At 34.3% G+C, this 17506-nt stretch overlaps 1 protein-coding gene across 1 annotated transcript in view; it reads left to right on the forward strand.

Annotated features, from left to right (window-relative positions):
* The first annotated feature begins 7435 nt into the window (after window positions 1-7435).
* Window positions 7436-17506, forward strand: part of LOC128246636 (uncharacterized) — a 40365-nt gene continuing 30294 nt past the window's right edge. The window contains exon 1 of the mRNA XM_052964932.1: window positions 7436-7583. The gene's annotated coding sequence lies outside the window, so the exon portion shown is untranslated. The remainder of the gene's footprint in view (window positions 7584-17506) is intronic.

A 17506-nucleotide genomic window follows, 5' to 3' on the forward strand; every position in this document is an offset into this window, starting at 1 on the left:
TCGCGCGCTCTTAAATCGGGTATTTTTATTTCTAAACAAAATATTGTAAATGTTACAGTATGATGAAGATGTATACTTAGACACCTTTACTCTTTTAATAACAGGTTTGTGAAATCGTCTAGATTCATCCTTATAATAAATTGCCTAAGCGCATATGTACAAAATATAGTAATTTGAATAACTATTTAAATAAATTACAATTTTACGAGACCCATATATGGCATCCATTATAACGCTGGGTGTAGACGAAATTTTGTTATTATTACAGATGTTTATCTTTTATTTATATGTTGTATCTAGTGCCTCATAAGAAAGGAGAAATATAAAAGTCGAATTTGTATAGAAGCTGTTTAAATATTAATAAAATGACACTTCACAAAAACAAAATTATGCACGAAAAAAACCGGCTTTCATGGAACGCTATTTTAGGAAACACCGTTTCTGCTAAACCATCCCTTCACAGCTTTGACCGATATTTTCAATTTTATGTAACAGCGTTCGTGGAATGCTATTTATAGAGAATGCGGTTACCTTGTCATCATGTAAATGTATGACACAATGGAATGTTTAACTGCAATACGATACCCAACAGCTGCATACCATTTAAAAAGTATTAAAATGGTTTAATAGGTTGATGTTTATGATACAGTTTCAAACAATCTGTCTGACAATTATGTTAAATATCAGTTTATTTTGATATACTTCTTGTCTTAATTTCACTGCAATCGTTCATTCCATACTTCAAATACTTTGTAAGCTTAAAGACGATATGACAATTATCATGAATTATCACTTATGTTTGTTAGGCTTATGTTCTGACCCCGATTTCTCAACCGCCAAAATTAGTTATTTAAGCTTGATTTTGCAAACGAAAAACTATTTATCATGATTTTTATTAAGTCATTTTCTCTAGAGATCTCAGAATAGAGACAAATGAACAATGTGTACCAAAACAAACTTAGAGTTATAAGTGCATCGCAAAGCGTTAAGGGCCTTCCACAGTGCAAAAGTCGTTTGAAGGACTAAAACATCATTTTTTATTTAGTTTTTAGATTCAATAATCAGCAAACATAATCAAAACGTCCGTTGTCACACGTGTAAGTGTTACTATTCATTATCTGAGCATTTGCATTTTGACGGAAATGATGTATACAAAATGAAATGTTTGTCAACACTATTCGATCAAATCAAGTATTGTGGCTTTGTTGTGATTGAGGCTATTTTAAGAAATAATTTTGCATTGTTGTAGTCAGGAAATGAATTTAATCCACCATTTTTCATTATTAAATAAACATATTTCTCATTTGAAAATATATCTTCAAGAACTCACATGACATTGTTGGGTGCATAGTCTAGGGCATTTTGCCACAAAAGCATATTTATATTGTCGACAAAACTTTTCGCATAAATGCAAATGCTTTTTGGTCCAAAATTTTGTAATCTTAGGTCAATTTCTTATTACCCCAAGATATGTCGCAACACCGCAGCAACGGATGTATGCTTTACTTATGCACACAATTTCCCCCAAAACTAAATAAAAGCATGGAGTCTCGAAACGCTTTCATTTTTGGCCTCCCCCACCACCTTAACATTGTGGAATGACCTTAAAGGTAAGTCTCTTTCCAATATCCGGTTTATAGGAAATGTGAACTGCATCACGTGATATTTATGCAATAGGATACATAATATGTGAAACTGCCTGTCACCGGTCACAATGTGTGGCATATATAATCCCTGAAATCAACTGTCATTCGGCAAATTAATGCGAATAGTTTCCGATGAACGCAACATCGGATATGTTCGATCGCGACTCAGTATCACATTGAAAATTATCTTGTTATTGTTTGTAATATGTCAGCAGGCCCCGAAAAATTTGAATCAACAGAAAGTGTAAGCAAGTGTTATTTAAGATATGTGAAATGTATTGTTGTCACTAGTGTTTCATTTTCACGTATTTTGACGAAAATTGAGTCGTTCTACCCCAACTAATACGCAAATGTAATACTTCGCTTGAAGACATTACTGTAACTGAAAATGATCTGATAGGTCAGAAAATGTTAACAGTTTCCACCGTGTCATATTCGTTACAATTACTGTTTAACACATCGCTTCGTGACTGCGTGTATCCTGTTTCTTTGAAGTTGGCCAATGTTACTCCTCTTTTTTAAAAAGGGTGATAGATCTCTTCCGTCCAATTACCGACCAATTTCGGTATTAGCTGTGTAGGCAAGATCATAGTGGAACGTATTGTCTTTAAATATGTTTACAATCATCTACATGCCAAAAGTCTTATTTATAAATTACAATCTTGGTTTTTGCGGTTTTTCAGTTAATTGACATATACAATCAAATATGTAAGGCATATGATGAAAAGAAATCTACATGCATGGTCTTATATGACATTTCCAAAGCTTTTTACAGAGTCAGGTCTTATTTTTAAAATACAAGAGTTATTGTTGGACAAACGTTTTCTGAAGTTCGCAATGTCAATGCTTGTGTACCTCAAGGGTCTGTACTTGGTCTGTTGTTTTCTAATTTATGTTAACAATATTACCGACTCCCTTGTAAGTACAACGCGACTCTTTGCAGACGATAGCTCTCTAGCCGTTTCTTCGTCAGATATCAGCCATATTGAATATACATTAAATAGCGATCTTAAAAAAAGATTTCAAATTGGGCAAAGCAATAGCTTGTACAGTTCAATCCCCTAAAACAGAAGTTATGTTTTTTTACGCTGTGCAATCAGATTCTACCAAATATCGTGTTCGAGGGCAACTTGTTGAACTTTGTTCAAAACCATAAACCCTTAGGGCTTTGTTTTACAGCTAATGGAACATGGCACGAACATATAAGCCAAATTATTAAATCAGTCTCTTAAGTGCTTGGGTCAATGATGTATATCCAATTTTTGCGAATATCCACAGAAACCAGTTATATAAGACTGCTGACAAAAGTTCAGATCGCAGGTTTTATAATTAAGTTCAAAAATTCATGTTTTATTCATTTTTCTTAAACCGTTAGTAACGGTTTAACCAGTAAAAAAATCGAACGAAAATATGCAAATCTTCGCTCTGATCTTTTGTCAGCAATCTTTCATCATTGGTTTGCAGATATTTACGCAAAAAAATGCTCTTTCCAAGACAAAAATAAAACAAAATTTAAAAGCGGTAAATCTGTGAGAGTGCAGCTTCAAAACAAAAAATGCAATATTAAATCACGTCGTATTTGATTTTGTTTTACGAGGCACCTTGTCATTATTTAATTGTTTAATTATTAAATTTGATAAATAACACGAGTGAGCACCCTGGGGTCTGGTTGCAGCGGCTGGGCACGCACCTTGCGCTTCAAAAAGTCCCACACGTGCTCGATCGGATTTAAATCCGGACTTTTTGCAGGCCATTGGAGTGTTCGTACGTTGTTGGCTATTACTTGTGTACTTCTAGCCGCGTGATATGGTGCGTTATACTGTGCCGACATTGGAACAGATATGAGGTAGAAGAACCGGCCGAACGACGTCATTTTGATACCTCATCACGATCATGTTTCCATGAATGGGTACAATTGGAGTTTTCGTGTGCATGGAAACTCCAGCCTAAAGCATAATGGACCCACCCCAATACTACCAGACAGTTCTCATTGTACCGCTCATCCCGACGGCGATATGCGCGAGCACGTCTGTCATTCCCACGTACTGTGATGCGTTTCTCATCAACAAATAAAACATTGGCCCAGTCCGCCCTTGTAAATCGCATGTCACCTGGCCCACAATAAGCTTGCCTGTCAGTGCCTTGCGGTAAAAATCAATACCCGCAGGGGGGCGACGGCACCGCAAGGCGACGGCCATCAGGCGACGTGGTAAAACGATCCTGAAGGTGATCATTGACAATTTGAATGTCCTGTTGGGGAGTCGCCACTCTTCTTTTGGTGCGTCGTCGGAGATAAGCCGTTCAACATGAACAATAATAAAATCAACTTAAAGTTGATTCAAAGATGAAAGTTAATAAGATACAATGGATTTTATAGTATGATGGGTCAGTCTGATATGACACAGGTATTGTATGGTTGACCATCCATGTAATTGTTTACGACTGTTTTCACGTAAATAAAAATCACCTACAAATTAATTTAAAAAAATTCTTATTGTTTCTGTCAATATTTTGCACTTAACAACAATTAATAACACATATTTCAACTTTTATAACGAATAATTCCGACGGCTTGAGCGCGTTCTGCAATGCTCATTCACGCCATATTTAACATTTTTCTTAAATGACAATCGACGAAGAATACATTCTTACCATATACGACAACTACCATGCCGTGCACGAGGAACTCGGGCACATAGGCTATTTTCGTATCTACCGTTCCGTATGGATGATTTTGTATATGAATACGTGTTTTCTTTGTGTAAATCAATACATTGGTGTGAAGAATACAAAAATGACCAAAATTTAGATTTTTTGATTAAATATGTCGCATTGCATCATAGTGTATATGGTGGCCAATTAGAAATTCGTCGAAGTGTATATCTGGATGCTTACGAAATTATTCATTAATGTACTTTTAGTGTTGTTCATTAAAGTAGCTACATACAAGTAGGTAGTGGAAATGATCTCCAAATCTCTGTTGTCACATAAAGTACAATATCTTTCTTCCTAATAAGTATTATTCAAGCGACCTCTTTCAATGGGAAATTTTATGTTCATAGTTCTTAATCTACAAAAGGATATGGCTTTTTCTTGAGGGGATCAATTTAAAGTAAGGCTCCAACTGCATATTTTTGAAAGTCAGAATGTGTTCGGCCAGTACTTAGGAAAATCCGCAAAGAGCAGTACCAGTATTTGAACGTTCGCTGGTGTTTCTTTGATTATGAAGTCAATACAGACAAACCCCCTTGGCTCGAACTCGTTTGGCTCGAATTCCTCGTTGGCTCGAACAAGATGTAGAGGGCTGATTTGTTTATACTGAATTTTAACAATCCCGTACTCAACGAATAAGGTTATCAAATAATTCAACGCAAATACATGATCGGTAGTAGTAAATCCAGCTTTGTTATTGATGACTTGGTGCTGAACACTAAACTTTGTGAGTCGCACGTTTAAGACTGCGTTATATAACTAAAGATAACTTATTATAGTGAATAGGCGGTAGCTTGCGGGATCTAGTAGCCAGTTGTCCAATGTTCGAATACCACTCCAGAATCAAATATCAGGTTGAAAAGTTTAGTATATTTAGGTAAGAGTAAGTGTTGAATGTATTCATTACATATATCGTCTGATAAGCTAGATGCTTTACCATCATTGCAATTCATTATCATATTTTATTTTACTTTCGGTAAAAGGGGAGTTTAATATTTCATCATTGTCTGTTAAATCAGGGATTTTTATGTAAATGAACGATTGAGACCAAACTATTCATATCTTGCAGACTGTTTGTATCAATAATAGTTAGGAACTCCAATTGCCTTTTTACTATTTTTCCATTTTGGATGAGATCGGCAGCTAAAATTAACATGTAATGTGTATTAATTTGCCCCCGTCAGATATAGTCTGTCAACATCACAAATAATCGAACCTATTAAGATATGTTGGCATTTCTCAAGACAAAAGTTATATAGTCTATAACCGAGGTGTCCCGAAATGTGAATTGACCTATGTTTTTGTCGGAAGAATATCTTCCATTAAAGATGTGTAAGTCATGTGTTATGTTTTGAGAGAGACTGAGTCCATTCGATACGTGTTAAACTATGTTTTATTCTTTTACAACTGCAAAGATGTTTTGGTAGGGGCGTGATTATCTGTAATGTTCTAGGCATGCGCACTGCATACAATGTGATCATGCGTATATATGCATAACAATTTCTTTTACAAATATCTTATATATTTCGGCCAATCAGATGGACGCCTTTGTGTCATGATACTCTACTGATATTTATTACATTGCTTGCTCATGATTAACGGTTTTTATTGAATCATCGTCCAATCCAAAAACACTGGGATCTACAATAATACGTTTAAGTTCGAGATGTGGCTAAAACATTTTCCGGCCCAAATCAAATGATCATAATTGTTTCGCATCAGGGTAATTTTCAAAGGTCAACAATTCCTCATGGTTAATAAAATAGAGACAATTCTGGGGAAATATAGATAGACAAAACTACTTCGACCATTGTCATTTTCAAACTGAGATTTTATCCACAAAACATATCTGATTTTGTGGCAACACTGTCGATAAAAACCCCGATACCTATAGATTTACGACGATATGTTTTAGTTTTCTATGCTAATTATAAAACCTGTGACATCAAAAACATCATATTCATGAAGTTTAAATTCTGAGCTTCATAAAATATCAAAGTTAATCGTATCAACAAATTAACATGACGCAGCCTGTGAGTCAAACTAACATGACCTCCGACAATCTGCACATATCGACAGTAGTGTAATAACGCTGTTTTCTATATATTTCACACCAATTATGTTTCTCATAACTGGGAGATTATAAAGACAATTAAAGAAATCCAAAATACTGACACTTTCCCTTCATGCTGCTCAAATTATGAACCGTTTTGCAATTGTTTGATAACAAGGGACCTTTTGGTAGACTATTTCAACCCTCCAAATGCCTTAATGTAACCGTACATAGTATACGTATATTTTCCGTTAGTCATAAAACAAGAAATATCATAATGATTATTACTGTATAATATTCACTATATCTTGCGATTTTTTTTTATTTTTAAATGTGTCTCCTTCTTGTGCATAAAGTTTTAAATCCGAAGCATATACATTTGCTTTAAGCTTGTTTGGACATAGTAGTGAAAAAGACAACTGAGTTGATTCGAGTTACATGTTTTATTATATTTGATAAAAAAGCTGACATCATGAAACTAAAGGTCACAAAAAGTATATTCGTGTATTATAGATAAAACAAGATCATCTTTGTAAATGACGCAAATCAAAGTAAAAACCTGTTAATTTATTATGACTAAGGTCATTTCGAACTTCTTTGCCGCTTGTTAGAACAGTTTTGCATTTCATTTAATACGGACGTTAATTTATTGAGAGAAGCATTAAGGTAGTAATATCAATAATTATATTCATTACACTTGTATAAAACAGGTGAATCTTAATGGAGAAAGGAAGAAAAACAGCGAAATCCATTGAGTTTTGACAATGGATCTAAACAAACGCAGTTTTTTGCTGACTTTCGTAAAGAATATCGTCTACCTTATGGAAACTGTGGAAATAGGTCGATGTCAACGATTTTGTAATTTTGCTGTATAAGAGTTTATTTAGAAATTTAAGTTTGCAATGTTACTAACATTATAACAGAACGTGATCTGCATCTGTGTCAAGGACGAACGTGGGCTGTTTGCATATAAGGTGGCGTGAACATCCTTTATATCGTCTTTCGAAACGAGGTTGTTCAACGAGCCATGCAATCTACCGCTTACTATTTAACTTGCCCGGGTATATTTGTCTCTGATCTATCTGCGGAGGCTACCATAGCTGGCTGGTACGTTAGACAAACGGTGCTTAAATGTGTTGACTGCTGGAATAAGCGGAAAACTGCATAATAAAGTAAGTTTATAGTTTCTTTTGTGGTCTTTCAATGAAAGCGATAAACTCGAAAACAAAATAACTCAAGTCTTCTTGCAGACATGTACGCGAACGGTACTGCTTTTGAGAAATTTTCAGATAACGAACATTATTTTTACAAAAACAAACCCAGGATTTTTTTAGGTAATTTAGACTATGTTGACAGTTTTCTAACGCGATTCACGGAATTGAAAAATCACAGTCTTGCGTTTATTCTACGTGATCGTGAGAAAGAAATAAAGCAGTCGTTAATTAAGCACAAAGCTCTAAGTATTAGTTAGATGAAATGAAGTAAATTCTAAATGAATAAGAATAGGCGGAGTGAGCGCCATCTAACTGAATTAGAAAACAACCACATTGGCTGATACATAGACAACGCAAAATCGCGAAAGGTACGCCAGGGTACTCTGGAGCGTGCATATATATATATATACAAATATATATATATATATATATATATATATATATATATATATATATATATATATATAGCATTAAGGAGACCGTATATATTTTACGGCATTAAGGAGACAATTTGTATATTTTTTTGTTTTATACTTTATTTTGTTTTTTTTGTTGATAATTTAGTATTGAAATGATCATTTATTATGTGTACAAGATTTAGGCTTCTTAAATTAATTAACAAAAAATATACGTAATTTGCGGTCTCCTTAATAATTTGTAAGTATGTTGTAGGTTTTAAGGGGACAGCCAGGTATATATGTCGAAGGGTTTATGGAGACCAGTGTATATATTATATTATTTTTGAGGCATTAAGGGGACCATCCATATTTAATGGCATTAGGGGGACAAATTATATATATCTTACTTTTGACAGTGAAGGCTCATGAAATTCAGCTTCAGTCACTTGGTATGTGTACCGTTTGATAAACAAAATATATAATGGCCAGGGGCGGATCCAGGAACTGTCGTTAGAAGGGGGCGTTACTTAGGGGCGTTTGCAGGAGGATTGAGGGTTACTCAATCAAGAAATTTTTAACAATTTGTAGTCGGAAATGATGCATTATGTGCGTATTTTATTATTTTCTTCTCATATATTGAAACAAAAAGTAAACTTGGACGATTTTAAAGGGAGCGACTGCGCCCCCTTCTCAATCCGCTAGTGAATGGTGACTTAATATTTGATATATTATGGTTAAATAGAACTTTCAGTTGAATTATATAGAAACTGTAAATGCTAAATACAAGTTCTGTGCTTGTAAAAACAATAAAAGTTTCGTCTGCACACGAATGTGTCTGCTAACGCTTGAACAGTTAGCTCATGATTAAAGAACATTGTTCATTGGGTTCATTGTGACCCATGGAAGTTTTTTTTATTAAAATCCCAACTTCCGCTTAAATTTTTCTTGCCTAAAACCAGTCAATCAGGGGCCATAACTTGTATTAAGGATATGGAGTTATGTAACCTCATTGGCTGATGGTCCTGAACAATTGTGTGAAGTATTAAGTCAATTTAATGAAGGGTATAGAACGCCTTAACCAATAGGCTACGGAGACGGTTTTAATGCATGTACTCAATTGCAGATTCAGGGGGGGGGGGGATCGGTCCCAGCGCGCGCGCCCCCCACCCCTTTGAATCGTCCGTTTATAATACGTTCTCAGTCAATATATGGAAAAAATACAATATTATGATAAAAATGCACTATTTCGGACTATAAATTAGGGGAGTCTAACCCCCACCCCGGTCCAACATTTTAAGCCATTCAATTTCTGTTCTGAGGGAGGGGCAGATGTGGAAATATAAAGCCCATGAGTTTAACGTACCCCTTCCTATGTCAATTCCTGGATCTGCCACTGATATCTGTAATCAGATTTGTTGTTTCATAATGTTGTAGTTCCTTTAAACAGTTTAAACCTTTTATGACATCGAAATAAACAGACGCATGCTCCGTAAAAACATACTCTGTATACAACGTTCTCGTACTCCAGAGCGATGATGCTATGCATTATATTTATCATCATCTGACTGACTGAGTAACTGCCTACACTTTTCCGTTTAAAGAGACTCTCTCATGTTTTAGCAGCATAAAATATGCTTGAAGCATATTTTTTCTCGTAATGCATCTGAAAACACTTACATGTATATTTATTTTACTCCTTGGTACTGAAATTGCAGAAACAATAGTAACCAGGTTGATTTTCTTTTATACTTCAATTGCATTTTTAAAAAATGATTAAAGTATTAAAAATTAATCTTGTTAAAGTTGGGAGCAAGCACATGGGGGTGCAGATAACACATAGAATAAAAAACGGATCGCTTATCCACTCGCCCACAGGGACTCATACTAAGGTGTTGAATATTTTAATCTTAATGGAAGTTATTGGTTTATCACGTGATTAGGTCAATCAACTGATTGTGCAACAGCCTTTTGTTGAATCGGGTAAGTAACGCATTTCAAAATTTTGGACTTCAAAGACTATATTTTAGCACATATCAACATTTATTGAAGGGTTTCAGCCATCAATAGCTTAGCTTTAACACTTCGTTTGATTCGCCATACTTTATTTCGTAATAACAATCTATAAAATCCAAGTAAAAGATGCATTTTCAAAACCCTTAACGCTTCGCTTTTATTCATTCAAAAACTCATGTTCGAAAGATTTAAAAAAGTATGTCATAATCATATCCTCTTTAGCGGCTGAGTTTCTTTATATATAAATCTCTTATAAATTTGCCAAATAAAATTCAACATGGGTAAACAATTATAACAAATAACGTATTTTATGTATTGCAACATATTTATAAAAAGATAAAGTCAATTGAATCAAATGAATATTTTCAATGTACTTTCTTTCTCGCGGAAAGTAGACATATCATCTTACTCCAACAAGTGTGGGGTATGGTTGATTCTCTTCGTGACTGAAATCAACTTTTTTAAACACTTGGTGCATTTCAAATCTAGTCCATATAAACAGCCCCTTCAGATTCTTTGACGATTGCATTTCCATGGGAGATCACTGCGCAAGATAAACATACAAGTGTTGTTTAGCCACACTGTGGTTTCAATTATGTCAGGGGCGTAGCTACCCCTCTATTCATGTGGATTCATAAAAATGTGCGGGGGGGGGGGGGTTCAGGGGCATGCCCACTCAGAAAATTTTGAAAACCATGGTGCAATCTAGTGCATTCTGGGCGTTCCGATGTGCATTATTTAGTACTGGCAGTAACCAGTTTTAGATTCATGTAGTCAAGTTCGCATACTGCAACTTTGGTTGATTTTTTTGTCAGAATCATGTGGATTCAGCCGCATTCACGTATAGGCGGCTACACGCCTGTATAATGTGCATATGAATGTATTATTTGGTTTAAATGACACCTCCTTGCTGCTAAACCAATAGAAACTTCATGGGATGTTAATAGTAAAAGAACTAGCACTAACGTTCCCATTTTTGTCTTGGTCATTTAAATAATAGAAAACAAATTACAAGATAAACAAATTTGTTTTGACTTCTTTAATGAATTATATAAAAACATTGTACAAAGATATCATGACACTTTTAAATAATAAGTATGGTTGTCAATAAAACAGTATGCTAGCTTTAAAGATTTAGGCAAACCATTGGAATTTTACAGCGGTCTTAAAAGGAATGACGTCACCATTACGTCATATGTACTTCCGTTGTGTGGAAAATTCTCAATAAAAAAAAAAGTTCGTATGATTGATAGACATGTTTTCACATGCTCAATACACTGTAAATCAAAACTATCATTATTCCTGAAACTTTTATACCTTTAGCATCTATTCTTGCTTGCTTTATCATTTAGAGTAGAGATTAAAGCATAAACCGCTGCCCTATAGTTGTAAGGTCATTTTGGAAGAACCGTCATGGCGGATGGTGCAATTTTTAGAGTTTGATTTTCAAGTGGAGGGATTTTTCTTAGGAAAAACATGACCCCCCTTTTTTATTGGCTTAAAAGGTAATTTAAAGCTTGTACTTTAAAAATATATATGGTTATCATAGCCTACATTCGCTCGAAATGTCTTTAAATGTTGTTTTAAAATTATAAGTTTACATTGAATTATATAGGGAATAACAATGGTGGTGTGTAACCTAAAAGGTGTATTTAAAGCTGCAATCTCACCGATTGATCGTTTTGATTACCGGTACTCTTTTATTGTTTGTCTATAAATGGAGTATTTTTTGCAGAAATGTCTAGACCCAATTTTAAGTGATATAAGACTGCTGAAAAAAGATCTGATTGCAGTTTATCATATTTATGTTAAAAAAAAACGATGTTTTATGGCTATAAGCATTACGAACAATTTAATGTAAATTAACTTTTCGGCAGTTTTACCAAACATTTTTGATTGGTTCTATTGTGAATTATCTAATATGACTGAATTAAAGGAATGATAACTAAATCAGCCGATTTTGAGACAATTTTGTGTCTAAGCTGACAATCTGTAAGAGTGCAGCTTTAAGTGCTGATCTAAAGCTTCATATACACAGTGTTATATTGTCAATAACTGTTTAAAATGTCTCATGTACTAAACAAGATAATAATTTTCATACAATATCTAAAATTGATTAAACTAAATAAAGTACCATTATATCTATTTCTTAATAGTGCCGTTTCTCATCTGACAATACCATTCAAAGTCATCATTTCAACTATGAATTTATTTTTAACTTTCAACTTTTCTATAGCATATGCAACAAAATATACCAAAAATACAAGCCATGAACAAAATGATTGTTCAACTTGCATTATCTTTCACCTTTTGATATGACCATTTTCCAGTTTTGTCTATTTGTAAATTGTGCCCTGAGGAATAAAGTGTGACTGATGAATCACAAAAAAGAAATAAAAACACTAAAAATATGCCCCAACCCCTGTAATTTCTAATACAGTAGTAAAATCAAGCAATTAAACATTTAGAGCTGCACTCTCACAGATATACCGTTTTCACAACTTTTTTTGTTGTCTTGGAATGAGCAAGTTTTTGCATAATTATCTTCAAACCAATGATAAAAGATTGCTGACAAAAGATCAGATTTCATATTTCAGTTCAAAAAATAATGTTACTAACGGTTTAAGAAAAGTGCATAAAACATCAATGTTTTAACTTAATTGAAAAATCTGCGATTTAATTTTTCGCAAAAATTGGATGGTTCCAATCCAAGACATAAAATGAAAAAAGTTGTCAAAACGTCCAAAGTGTGAGAGTGCAGCTTTAACGTTTGAAAGTAACTCTGTTTGCCTCGTGCCCCTAAACAGGGTTTAATTATATTATATGCCCAGTGTCCCTGTATATTTGATTGTATGATTGCAGTAATGGATACTTGTCTAATTATCGTCTGACAATTTTTTCAACAATTTTAAAGAAACAGAAAAGACAAATTAAGCTCATATAACGCTGTACAATTTAATATCATTCATTAGGTTGAGAAAAATTCCCTAAAAATATTAATTGTGGAAACATATTATACTACTTACAGGATTATCATACCTCTTTTCAACCCAAAACCCAAGGATATTTCATGGATTTGAAACAGTAAAATATCATTTATTACACTATAAGTATCTTCAATGGCCAAGAGTGCAAGATAGGGTCATCCCGACCCGAGCGTAGGGTGTATTGCAGAAACGAGGTTTACAGAGTTTCCGCAAAACACCCTGCGCGAGGTTCGGGAAGAACCTATCTTACATGAGCAGCTATGGTAGATGCTTTTTCCCCCACCTGGTGTGAGACCACAGTTATTTTAACTATATTTTTCATATAGACACTAATCTGGCTTTTCACTTTAAAACAGTCCCAATTGAAAAACAAGTAACTGGCTGCTGTAGAACAAGTCCAAGACACAAAATTTAATCACAAGAAAACATAGGGTTGACCATTGCGTTGTCTTACAACATTGAGAAGTTATACATGACCCTGAGGTCAAGACGGTATCAGGCTACAAACAACCAATTTACAAAGTTCCACAGGCAATGATTTTTCCAATTTTTACACTGAAAACTATCAGTTTTTGCAATAAAGTTTAAAATTATGTTAAGCTCTATGCAAAAAGGCCACCTGTTTCTTCTCTTTTATTCAACTTTAATATAGTATTGATAATTGAACACAAGCACTCTTTTTTTCTGTATTCACATCCGGATCTTAAACACTAAATGAATGAGACAAGTATTAGCACCTGTGGTATTTTCAAAAAAAGCAGAAACAGCCATTTCCCTCAAATGGTAAGCCACAAACCTTTGAAGAGCCATTATTTCTTTATGCATTGGAATAATTTGACCAAGTAAAGTTTTCCTTGTAGCTTTCAATAATGTCTATAGAAAAGCACCTCAAAATGGCCTGCCTACTCTTATAAGATTTTTTTCTAAGCAAAATAAGGTTTTTCCACTTCATCGGCTTAGTGTTTTATGTAAAAAATGACATAGAGCCAAACTGAAATGCTTCAACTTGTCAAAATTTTGATTTTCTGGTCCACTTATATACAAAGAAAAAAACAGAACTGTTCAGTTTTACAAAAGAAATTTAGTGATCATGTGTTTATAGACAGTCTAAACACCACTATATGCCAAATTGTTTGCTTCCGGGGTAAATTGCGCAACAAAGGAAATGGCAAAAAAACACCAAAACTGAAAGATTCATGACAACTGCTAGTGTTTTCATGTATGAGGTGGCTACATGATGTAGAAAATGCAGAGATAGCATTATTATGCCCATTTTATTTATTTTTTATTTTAAGTATCCGTTTTGAAGGCTAGATTTGGCATTAAATTCAGAGTACAGCACTTCACCATTGTCTATAAGATGCTTATTTACACCTGGAAAACCACACGAGACCACATTTTGAACAGCCCTGGTTCTTTTCCTTGAAAATTCCTCTGTGGCTACAGCAACCAGGCTGGCTATTGAAATAAACAATAAATTAGGGTTTTTAAGACATTTATAATGTATTAAGGTTGGTTTTTTTTAATGCATGAAGGGAAAAGGCTCAAATCTTTATGAAAGCGGCTCACTTTTTATTTCTTTTGTCTTGAGAAATGTCAAGTTTTTCAATGTATCAACTGAATAAATGAATGAATTAATGAATATATATGAGTGATTGATAGAATGAATTAATGAAAGGTGGCATTATTTCTTTAAAATAGGGATCTCATTGTGTTGTTGTGATTGTTGAATTAGATGTTTTCTTGTCCATAAGCTGAAAATCATATGCACACTAAATAAAACATCATTCTGCATCATATGTGTAGTAAGTTTTGTTTAATTGCTTATAGAATTTGCAATTAATGTAATGTTTGCTTAAAAGAGCAAACAAAATCTGGCAGTAGTTGAAAATGTAAAGTGATCGTTGGAAATATTGTCCTGGAGTTTTTACTATATGATGAATAAATATCAGGTATAATAATTTTAATTATCTCAATGTGTGCACACAAAATTTTGTTTGTAATCAAAAATGCAAACGAGACAAGTTTTTTACCTGTTATTGAACGAGCTGTTATGTTGGCAGGACTGTCCTCCTCAGCAATGTAAAGAACAGCAATGACTGGCTGGCACTCTGTAAAATGGCGATTAAAACATTATGTCCAATTAAAACTGCCCCATTCTAAACAATCCATCAACAAAATATATAAATGAGCTGCGCCATGTGGAAATATGTCTTGCGAAGTTCCATATAATGATGTCATAAAGATGAGCAGAAGACAAAAATTCACTTGCTATGCAGTAAAAGTTCTTACTTTAACAGAAAAGATATCTTTTTTTGAGAAAATTAATCAAAGTGAGCTCTTTTATGTCATGTTTCTAAAGTAAGTCTTATACACATGAATATATAATAAACAGGAATTTCTGTTCATAAAGTCTGCAATTAACATATGAAAAAAATGAGGAGTTGTCACACTATTTCCTCCTTATGTACTATGTAACTCATGAAAAACAATCCATATTTCTCGTAAATTTCTAGAACTCCCTTACTTTGCTCGCTGTACAAAAATAAATGAGGAGTTGTCACACTATTTCCTCCTTATGTACTGTGTAACTCAAGAAAAACAATCCATATTTCTCGTAAATTTCTAGAACTCCCTTACTTTTCTCGCTGTACAAAAATAAATGAGGAGTTGCAAACAAGCAGGGCCATAAAACTTTTGCTATTTAAACTGTACCGCAACAGCAATTTCAAGACAGTGATACTCATTGATGGAATAGGCACTTAGACAGCTACATTTTCTGAGAAATGGAGACTAAATTCTCCAGGGATAATTTATAGATTTATTTGAAATAAAGAACATGTTACAGTGTTTGTGTTAAACTTGTTACTTATCCCTGATTTAACACAATCATTACCTTCAAAATGGTGATAAAATTAATACAAATATACCTAATAAAACACTGTTTACTATCACATCTGTTACCCCCCCCCCCACTTCTTACATACTTAAGCAGCTCTTACCAAAGTAAAGAATGAAAGGTCCACAAGGCCACTTATAAACCATGAACCATGAGATTCCTGTTTACTAATTTGATTTCAAATCACCCAAAAGGCTTTCTACACATAATGGTCCCTTAATTTAAATCAAGTCTCCAAAGGTGTCACAGTTGTGATTTCATTGAAACACTTGAGATAAGTATTTAAAAAATGACGAAAGGAAAGTTTAAGCACAGAAGTCTGGCCGTGTATACGAGCCTTGAAATAAATACGCAAAAGCTCACTATGCTGCAAAGGAGTCTTATATAATTCCCGGCCCCAGTTCAGCTTGAGATGTTGATTCCACACAGCTGGGAAACCGGCCCGGTGCACCCAAGCTTCACCATCGGCAGTATCTGCAAGAGGAGGGTGTAAATCTGGGAAAACGCATTTATAATCCGCCATAAGAAGTGAACATGTATGTGGCTTATAGAACATCTGAAATTAAGTTTAATGAAGGAGACAAAGTTCGGTCTGGGGTCTAAAGCTGGATTTTGATGCTGAAATTGTTAGTTTTGTTCAAATGAAGTATAAACTTAAAGTGAGTACAGAGATATCTTGAAGTCCAGATTTATCGCTTACCTGACGTTCGTAGGGCTACAATTGAGAGCTTTGCTGTAAATTGCAGGAACTGTCCCAATGAGCCTTTTGTCTTTTAGGGAAATGGTGGCTTAGGTGATTGGTGGTACCACTCTGCATTTCTTATCCACACACAACACAGTGTATCTGAAAATGACAGAGAATGGCCATGCACTTATGAAAGCTATGCTAGAAATACCCCGTTATGAGTGTATCAGATGACATTTCCACACAGAAATTGTGAGGCCTCCAATACAGCAGTACTGACAACAATGACGAAAACATATATATCTGTCATGGAGCTATGCTGGTTCTGTGGCGTCAAAACCACTGCAACTGGGCAATTTACTAGAAACATATTTTCAGAAAAAATAAACAACCAATACTGGGTAGCCTTTATCACTCAATGAACACCCAGAGCATCTAGTTACTTTGAGCATCTATTTACTTAGAAATAGCCTCATTAAGATCTCAAATTAACAAAAAAGTGTATCCGAAAGCTTTCAAATACTGAACGAAGTGCAACTTTGAGGCGGGCTGCGAGCAAATATTTTCAAACATCAATATATTACACAGGAAAATAAGAAATAGCTTTAAACTCTCTCACATTCACTGTCAAAACCAGCAGCTCGGGAAGATAAGCTGTACACCTTGAAAGCAATTCAAGAATCATGCCCAACAAAAAAGACACCATGCATATAAATGGAAGTCAGTTACGAGTATCTAATAGCCATTTGCTAAGTTCAAAACTGATGTCTAGAACAGCAGATAAATGTGTCGAAAAAGGCAGCCCAGGCAAATTTACAGAGCACAGAGAGCTGTCTGACATATCAATATGATAATGTCCTTTTGACACTTTACCTGGGACTGTGAGAATTGGGGTATGG

The sequence above is a fragment of the Mya arenaria genome, chromosome 9 (assembly GCF_026914265.1).
Source record: "Mya arenaria isolate MELC-2E11 chromosome 9, ASM2691426v1".
Classification (NCBI taxonomy): Eukaryota; Metazoa; Mollusca; class Bivalvia; order Myida; family Myidae; genus Mya; species Mya arenaria.